Raw genomic sequence first — 10,097 nt, forward strand, 5'->3', positions numbered from 1 at the left:
CTGGATGATTTCTCCCAGGTACTTAAAATGTGCTACTTGTACGATTTTCCCATGGGTTGTCACAATAGTCAATTACTGTCATTATTATTATTATTATTATTATTATTAGCGGAAGCATCAATAACAGGAGTACTGCCAGTATTAACTATATTAGTTCATAATCAGTATTATTTACTCACATTGTTAGTACAGACTCTGATTGTTTTAATGTTATTTGTCGTATTAAAATTATTTCTTAAGTAACTATGATGTAAAAAAGGTACTGGTATGTGTGAAACCCTCGTCTGATGTAAGAGAGGGCCTGATGGCCCTGGACAGATCAGATACAAAATAAAACAAATTAAATTAGTCTGTAGCTGCAGCATACGCTAGTTTGGTGCATGCGAATTGTATGTTATTCGTAAGTTGTTTCTTTTGCTGTGTGTCTGTGTTTTGGGGGATTCAACTACGATAAATTTACATTGTATGCAGAAATTTTTTCCCACATTCGAAGATTTTTTTGTGCTTAGGATATTTCATGTTGTTAAATTTATGGCAGCGGTAGTTTGCCGTATGATAGGTGTATATATTCCAAATGGCTAAATGGCTCTGAGCACTATGGGACTCAACTGCTGAGGTCATTAGTCCCCTAGAACTTAGAACTAGTTAAACCTAACTAACCTAAGGACATCACAAACATCCATGCCCGAAGCAGGATTCGAACCTGCGACCGTAGCGGTCTTGCGGTTCCAGACTGCAGCGCCTTTAACCGCACGGCCACTTCGGCCGGCTGTGTATATATTCCATTTTAAAAACGTGGCTGGGGCTGATCGAGCATGACCTAGGGAGGCAAAGAAAGTTTTTAGTCAGGAGGAATCAATAGAATCAGAAATAGTCCCGTCGGAAAATTTTAGGGGACGCATTAGCCGCAATTGTGTTGCCTGAAATCCAGAAAACCACACCAGCTATCGAGTACAGGGAAACTAGCGTTGCTCGCGAAATGGAGTCTATAGCGGAGCAGAGCTGATCGAATTTCGAAATCGTTGAAGACTTTCCATTCTGGGTCAAACAGAGTCTAGAACAGCAGGCAGGAAAATAGCGCAGGAGAGAGGTAGGAAGGCCGAAGCAGACAGGAAAGAAACACAGAAGAGAGATGGGAAGACCAGGGCAGACAGGAAACAATTTAGGAAAGAGATGGCAGAGTTATGCAGAAAAATTCGATTCCCGATTGAAGTCCGAACATTCTATCCGTCCAACAGACTGAACAGTAGACTCACCCCTTTCACAATTGGAGACACAGAACGCTCTACTGAACCGGATTGTGAATATAGGTTTCGTTTTGCCTCCATGACACAGGCAACTGTACGTACCTGCTTCCCGTGGTTTTCAATAACAAAAACACAATCACATCACCAACAGTCGACTAGGGCAATCTTAGTTAGTTTGAAATGTTCCTGATGGATTTGTTACTCAAGTGACAGCTAATGACTAGTCTACGTTCGCAGTCACTGAGCTCTCCTCATTCTGCTATTACTGCTTCTCTACTGACAACACAGTACTTCCTGCCTTCTTTTATACTCGCGTGACATCTGTCGGTTCCACATTACATAGGGTGTCCGGATACTTTTGATCAGATATGCGTATACACACAATACGTCATATACATAAAGTTGATTGTGGTGCATGTCATGCTTACTATTTGTGTCAAATACCGGGTGATTCTCACACATAAACGTTAATCAAATAAACAGTGACTTCAAATCAGCAACAACCGCCCACATTGAGATCACTGGTCAATCATTATATGGCAAAAAATATGTCGTTATCTTATAAAAACCAATAAGGAACATCATATGGATTTATATGCAGAATTTGAAGTACTGAACATAGTACAACTTGTGGAAACAAGTGGTGAAATTACAAGGCAGAACGTAGTACCGTGAATGTAAAAAGTATATCCACTGGTAGCGCTCATTTCATTGCCAGCAAATCAAATATAAAAACACCTAGTTATAACTTATCATTACTAGATTAACATGGGATTTATAAAAGCAGACATCAGGAACATTAGGAATACGTTATTGGAATCACAAGATTACAAAAAGTGTATATGAAAATCCTTCGTTAGTTAGATATGAAAGGAATCCCTTGTAGTGACGCTTGATTTTTTAATTTACCTCAAATGTACATTTCTACCCACTTCCGTGTTTACACCTGCTCATGAAATTTGTTTTATTTTGTGAGATTAACGTTTCCTCTGTTTTAGGGTAGTTTCCATTGCAACAAATCAATATGATGTATTCAGTGTCTCAAATCACTGATATAAACTACATGTACCGCCAAAAAGCCGGCAATCCGGACGCAGCTCGTCTACATTATGCCTTACATTACCCTGGGAGGAGATATCATTGTGCGAACCGCTGTGATGTGCATAGCAGAGAGTAAGTTCGACTGTACCAGAGTATTTGTATGAGTTTACAGATTTCACCTGTGACCCACTAGTATTATATTCATAGGACTAAAGTTTTTTCGTTTTTTGAAGCGAATAATTTTGCATTTTGAACATTTAAAGCAAGTTGCCAGTCATTACGCCACCTTGAAATATTATCAAAGTTTGACTGAATATTTGTACTGCTTCGTTCAGACTATACTTCGTTGTATAAAACTGCATCGTCAGTGAAAAGAGTGAGATTAATATTAATATTGTCCGCAAGATCATTAGTATACAACGTGAACAGCAAGGGAGCCAATATACTTCTCTAGGGTATACCTAAAGTTACTTCTGCATCTGTCAATGACTCTCCATCCAAGAGAACATGCTGCGTCCTCCGTACCAAGAAATTCTCACTCCAGTCAGATATTCCGTCTGATACGCCATATGGTCGTACTATGGATAACAAGCGTGGTGTGGTACTGAATCCAATTCTTTTTGGAAATCTAAACATACTGCATCTACATCTACATCTACATCCATACTTCGCAAGCCACCTGGCGGTGTGTGGCGTAGGGTACCTTGAGTACCTCTATCGGTTCTCCCTTCTGTTCCAGTCTCGTATTGTTCGTGGAAAGAAGGATTATCGGTATGCCTCTGTGTGGGCTCTAATCTCTCTGATTTTATCCTCATGGTCTCTTCGCGAGATATACGTAGGAGGGAGCAATATACTGCTTCCTCCTCGGTGAAGGTATGTTCTCGAAACTTCAACAAAAGCCCGTACCGAGCTACTGAGCGTCTCTCCTGTAACGTAGCGCGCTGCTCTCCGTTGGATCTTCTCTCTCTCTTCTATCTATCTGGTACGGATCCCACACTGCTGAGCAGTATTCAAGCAGTGGACGAACAAGCCTACTTAACCTACTTCCTTCGTTTTCGGATTGCATTTCCTTGGAATTCTTCCAATGAATCTCAGTCTGGCATCTGCTTTACCGACGATCAACTTTATATGATTATTCCATTTTAAATCACTCCTAATGCGTACTCCCAGATAATTTATGGAATTCATTGCTTCCAGTTGCTGACCTGCTATATTGTAGCTAAATGATAAGGGATCTATCTTTCTGTGTATTCGCAGCACATTACACTTGTCTACATTGAGATTCAATTGCCATTCCCTGCACCATGCGTCAATTCGCTGCAGATCCTCCTGCATTTCAGTACAATTTTCCATTGTTACAACATCTCGATATACCACAGCATCGTCCGCAAAAATCCTCAGTGAACTTCCGATGTCATCCACTTGAGTGTCTTGATCCATGGCTTTCAGACTGTCATGTGACAAAAGTAAGAGTTGGGTTTCACGTGATATATGTTTTCGAAATTCATGCTTGTTGGTTGACATGGAGGAGGTCGTTCTGTTCGAGATATCTCATTATGCTTAAGCTCAGGATACTATACAACAAATCGATGTCAAGGGCACTGGACGGTAGTTTAGTGAATCGCTTCTGCTGCCCTTCCTGTGGGCAGGTGTGACATGTGGTTACTTACAGCTACTGGGCGCAGTTCTTTATTCGAGGGATCTTCGATAGACTTTAGTTAACAGACGGGCTAACTCAGCCGCGAATTCAGTATACAATCTGATAGGGATTCAATAGGGCCCTAGGCCTTTGCTTAGTTTTAACGAGTTGTTTTTCAACACAACTGACAGTAATATATTTTTCGCTCAACCTTTCCATGGTACGAGAATTGGAGCAATAACCTTGAGTTTCCCTCTGTAAAGGGACATTTCAAAACAGAGGTAAGCATTTCCACTTTTGCTTTGTTACTGTCAATTTCAGTTGCTGTCTCGTCCATGAGTGACTGGACATTAACTTTGGTGCCACTAACAGCCTTTACACACTATCAGAATTTATTTGGGTTTCACAATATTCAGCTTCGGTAGTCACTGAAAGCCTAACGCACTACTCTCTTGACTCTCAGACGCATTTTATTCAGCGTCTCTATCTGTAGCCCTATGCTTTGTTTTATACCTATTATGCAATAATCTCCGATTCTTTAGAAGTTACCGAGCGAGGTGTCTCAGTGGTAGCACACAGGAATCGCTTTCGGGAAGACGACGGTTCAAACCCGCGTCTGGCCATCCAGATTTAGGTTTTCCGTGATTTCCCTATTAAGGTAAATGCCGGGATGGCTCTGAGCACTATGGGACTTAACATCTATGGTCATCAATCCCCTAGAACTTAGAACTACTTAAACCTAACTAGCCTAAGGACATCACACAACACCCAGTCATCACGAGGCAGAGAAAATCCCTGACCCCGCCGGGAATCGAACCCGGGAACCTGGACGCGGGAAGCAAGAACGCTACCGCACGACCACGAGCTACGGACAAATGCCGGGATGGGTCCTTTCAAAGGGCACTGCCGATTTCCTTCTCCATTCTTCCCTAACCCGAGTTTGTGCTCCGTCTCTAATGACCTCGTTGTCGACGGGACGATAGCCGCTAATCTCCTCCTCCTCCCTCTTTAGAAGTTTCAGTAAAATAACTGCATACCATGGAGGATCTCTCTCATTATGAATATTCCACTGGGTACATATATATCCAGTGCAGGATCAATTATTCTTTTAAACTTGAGCCATAACTCCTCTACATGCTCCTGTCTTGAGCTAAAAGTTTCAAGTTCCTCATTGTGATGTGACACTATTGTTTTTCTCTCTAGTTTGCTACACATAAAAATGTTTCTGCTTGTTTCAGCTGCCCTTTGCGTTGGTATCCATCAATGCTGTAACTGCCACATTGTCACTGATGCCAGTTTCAATGTGGACTTCCTCAAAGAGTTCAAGTCTGTTTTTTGCCATTAGTTCTAATATATTTCCTTCATGAGTGGGGTCCTGCTCTGCTCTAGGTAGTTTTGAGAGAAGGTATTTAGCAACGTTTCGCAAGATGTCTTGTCACACCCACCACTAACAAAGCTATAATTATTCTAATTGATTGTTGGATGATTAAAGTCTCCTTTAATGGCTACGGTATGGTTAGGGATCGTATCTATAAGGAAAATGAGGTTTTCTCTATTTTTTTCGGTTACATCAAGAGTAAACTCTGGTGGTCAATAGAAGGACCCTACTATAATATAATTTTATGCCCACACTTGATACTGAGTCTTGCCCGAAAAATTTCACATGCAGCTTCAATTTGTATCTCGGTGGATTTGTTTCTCTTGTCTATTGCGACAAATTCACCACCTTCATTTCCTATTTCCCTATACTTCCGATATACAATTAAATTTTCCCCAAAATTCGCAATACTGTCAACCTCATGTTTAAACCAGCTTTCTGTGCCTGATATTATGTGAGATTCAGTGCGTTTTAGGAGCGCTTCAGTCTCTGGCACTTTGTTATCAATGCTTCAGCAGACAACCACTAGGATTTTGGTGTTCTCATCTTTGGGAGGCAGTTCTCTGGATCTTGCACTGATACTTCTGGGTTTCCCAAAACTATTATTATCTGGACTGGATGGAGAGTCAACTAATCTAAGCAACCCTTGTGTGCACCCCACACACAGTCACCTACTTGGGTAACTGCTTCTGATGTGTAGTGCACACCCGACCTGTTTATGGGCACCCTGCAACTCTCAGCCTTATGGCCCAAGTTTAGGAAGTCACAGCCTCAGTCTTTGGTTCAAGTGTTCCACTCGACTCAGAACCAGGGAGCCACGATCAGTTCTGCAGATCGCTGAACACTGCGAGCTTCGTTGAACTCCGTGAGCAAGATTGGTTTTCTTAACCTTCTCTGCCTGTCGCTGGAGTGATCCATGTATAACGTCGCAGCCCAGACGACAGACAACGTGCGGCACAATCTGTAGTTGGTTGCACCCTGTTCCCTCAATGGCTGTCCGAAAAGCCTCTTGAACATGCTGAATGATGTCTCCAGGCACACACACTGAGTATACCTGGTGTTCCTTCCCATCCCTTGCTGCCATTTCCCTACGGGGTATCATTATTCACCGTAAGTTTGAACTGCTGGCGATTAATGGACCCCTACTCTTGTGCTTGCCTCCTTCTGACACAGGACAAAACAGGTTTTCCCAAAACAGGTGAGAGGGATAACACCCCGAGTCCTCCATGGTTCCAACACACATTTTCGTATGACATGAAGTGGAATTCGTGAACATCTTTAGCAACTGTCAGCAATTTTATTTTTCCCATAGCATTTTAAGCTTCTCACGACTGACACATGATTTTAAAAATTCCTGTCATCACAGTGTCAGTAAATGGAGACACTGCTAAGTCTTAAGATGCCACAGTTAGCATATATTATTCATACATTTCTTACGGGCTTCAGGTGGGTCACTAAGCGCCGAGTATTACAACTTCAGAGGAGGATGAGACAAAATCCATAAACACATTTATTATATATATATATATGAAGAGGGTATCTGTTCTTTCGGACATGTCCGAAAGCGCAGACACCATCGGTGACCATGCAGTTCGTTAGAATGAAATTACAATGAAATGAGTACCCTTAGCTGCCTACAGGCGTTGATGTAAGTCAACGGGGACAGTTGAAAATGTGTGATATACGCAATGGTCACAGATGTTGACAGGAGCTGTGTCACAGTTCACAGTGTGACGCTGGAGGGCATCGGACACATAGATCCTATCCAGCCGACTGAGAGAATGACTGGTTACGAGGGTGTTCGCTACTTGTTCACCGTGCAGTTTCTCCCACGTGTCGTGAAGACGCATGCCATGAATTAAATGTTCAAGTTCTACACATCTGTTCGTATTAGGAGTTTGGTCTCTGTCGTTCAGCACGCAATTGAAGTCACTGTCAAGAATGAGATGTGCACGATATGCGCTAAGGAGCGTGGTAACCTCGCTTTTATAAAAAGTTGAACGTTCTCTCTTATGACTGCTACCTGAGGGGGCGTACACGTTAACAATCTGCACACCATTCACTCGAAGAAAAATGCTGCGACCACTAGGAAGCCGATGCACGTCCGTAAAGGGTGTACCGTCGCGCAAATGTATGGCAGTGCCAACAGCATCCAGCATATTGACGTTATCAATAAGTACATAACCGGGCACTTCAAAAACTGTGACTACTTCCTGTAGCAGGGCAATGTCAACGCTGGTACCATACAAGAAATGAATTAGCAAACGGAATTTCATCGCAATTTGGATCCTATTGATGTGTGGTAATATTGTAGGTTTGACTATCGCACATAACGGCACATATGGCGATGAGCTCTGAGTGATTATCCTTCTCGACAGCTTCAAACCAGGCTCGTTGTGCAACGTCTGAAGTATGAGGCGATACGTCAGAGCCATAACGTGTCAGGGAGTGGCAGAGGGTCGCAGCGCGATAGTCATGCGCGAGAGCCGCTGCTGCTGCATCTCCTCGCCCTGCCGCCACCACGGCTCATTGCTGTCGGGGTGAAGTACGCGGCTGATCCTGTCAACGTGGCCGCATCCGCCTGGCCGTCACTCGGGGCTGCGACTGACGTCAGCGAGTTGCTGCGAGAGCGCTGAGGTGGCTGCTCGCTGCTCTGCTCGCTCTTCCTCTTAGCTGGTACAGCGCTCTGTTCCCTCTCGGCGCTCAGTAGTGCCTTCAGATGTTGGGTTTGTTCACGAATAGGTTCTCGCCTCGCGGTGTTCTCGCAGCGCACTGAGCAAGAAGTCTGAGGTTCAGTCTCGCTGCCACTTTCTGACATGGGTACGGTTATCAAAACATCCGACTTTTCCTCTTTGCCGCTATTCCCTTCACTTCTCCTTCGACGTCCATTTTTCGTGGCTGCTGCAGTCTCGGCCGGAAGGGGGGGGGGGGGTTCAGACAAACTGATCTGCACCTACTCCTGCGTCTCACACGGCTGAGTTTCAGAGGAGGCCGGCGCAGCGTCGGTATCGAGCGGTAACTGTCCCGTCGTGGATGACGGGGCCGAAGTGCCGTCCATCTTACCGGCAATGTCTTTCTCACTGCTTTCCACCAGTGCTGGTACTGCCGCTTCGTTGACATGTTCCAACTGCCGGGGTTGAGGTACAGTCCTCTCACTCAATAATGGAACAAGCCTTTCACTACCGTCTGCAGGACGTTCCCGCGGAAGCTGAACTGGACATAGACGTGTGCAGTTCATCCGCAGATATTCTGTTGAATGGCAGGTAGAACAGGTAGGAAGTTGACGAATGTAAGTTACCTGCGCGCGACAGCCGCCAATGGCAACATAACGAAGGTATATGCTTTTTTAAGTCTATACATTCACTTCTCACGCCGCTGTTAACTTGGTAACGATATGCACTTGAACATTTTTCATTGGTAACCGACAAAACAACGCCGTACAGAGACAGAGAACGTGCACTAAGCTCGTTAGAACACTCAGGTGACACATTAAATACCCTGACGACTCGCACTCCGTATCCCGAAGGCACGATCTGGACATTACTAATACTACCATCGGTATGACGAAATTGTCTCATGCCAACATGCTCCTCAACGAATTTCCCGTAAGCTTCACTCGAATTATATTTGACAAATAACGAGTACTGCACAAAGTCCAACTGAAACGTGTCGACTATATCTTCAGGCAATTTCAAATCCTCAAAAATCCACTCGTGAATTTCAAACGACGTCGCCGCAATGCAGCGCGATCGAAAACACACTGAACGCTGTTGCCTCTGGTAATTGTCGGCATCGTACTTACAACAATTATAAATAAAACAGACGTAAGTATTTCTCCTACACGCTGCTCGGCTGCCGGCCGCGGTGGCCGAGCGGTTCTAGGCGCTTCAGTCATGAACCGCAAGACTGCTACGGTCGCAGGTTCGAATCCTGCTTCGGGCGTGGATGTGTGTGATGTCCTTAGGTTAGTTAGGTTTAAGTAGTTCTAAGTTCTAGGGGACTGATGACCTCAGATGTTAAGTCCCATAGTGCTCAGAGCCATTTGAACCATTTAATCTTCAGCATTCTTCTGTAGCACCACATTTCGAAAGCTCCTATTCTCTTCTTGTCTAAACTATTCATCGTCCACGTTTCACTTCCATACATGGCTACACACCATGCAAATACTTTCAGAAACGACTTCCTGACACTTAAATCTATACTCGATGTTAACAAATCCCTCTTCTTCAGAAACGCTTTCCTTGCCATTGCCATTCTACATTTTATATCCTCTCTACTTCGACCATCATCAGTTATTTTGCTTCCCAAATAGCAAAACTCCTTTACTACTTTAAGTGTCTAATTTCCTAATCTAATTCCCTCAGCATCGTCACACTTAATTCGACTACATTCCATTATCCTAGTTTTGCCTTTGTTGATATTAATCTTATATACTCTTTTCAAGACACTGTCCATTCCGTTCAACTGCTCTTCCAAGTCCTTTGCTGTCTCTGACAGAATTACAATGTCATCGGCGAACCTCAAAGCTTTAATTTCTTCTCCATGGATTTTAATACGTACTCCGAACTTTTCTATTGTTTCCTTTACTGCTTGGTCAATATACAGATTGAATAACATCGGGGAGAGGCTACAACCCTGTCTCACTCCCATCCCAACCACTGCTTCCCTTTCATGCCCCTCGACTCTTATAACTGCCATCTGGTTTCTGTACAAACTGTAAATAGCCTTTCGCTCCCTATATTTCACCACTGCCACCTTTAGAATTTGAAAGAGTGTATTCCAGTTGAGAGGC

This window comes from Schistocerca americana, chromosome X (genome assembly GCF_021461395.2).
Source record: "Schistocerca americana isolate TAMUIC-IGC-003095 chromosome X, iqSchAmer2.1, whole genome shotgun sequence".
NCBI classification, from domain to species: domain Eukaryota; kingdom Metazoa; phylum Arthropoda; class Insecta; order Orthoptera; family Acrididae; genus Schistocerca; species Schistocerca americana.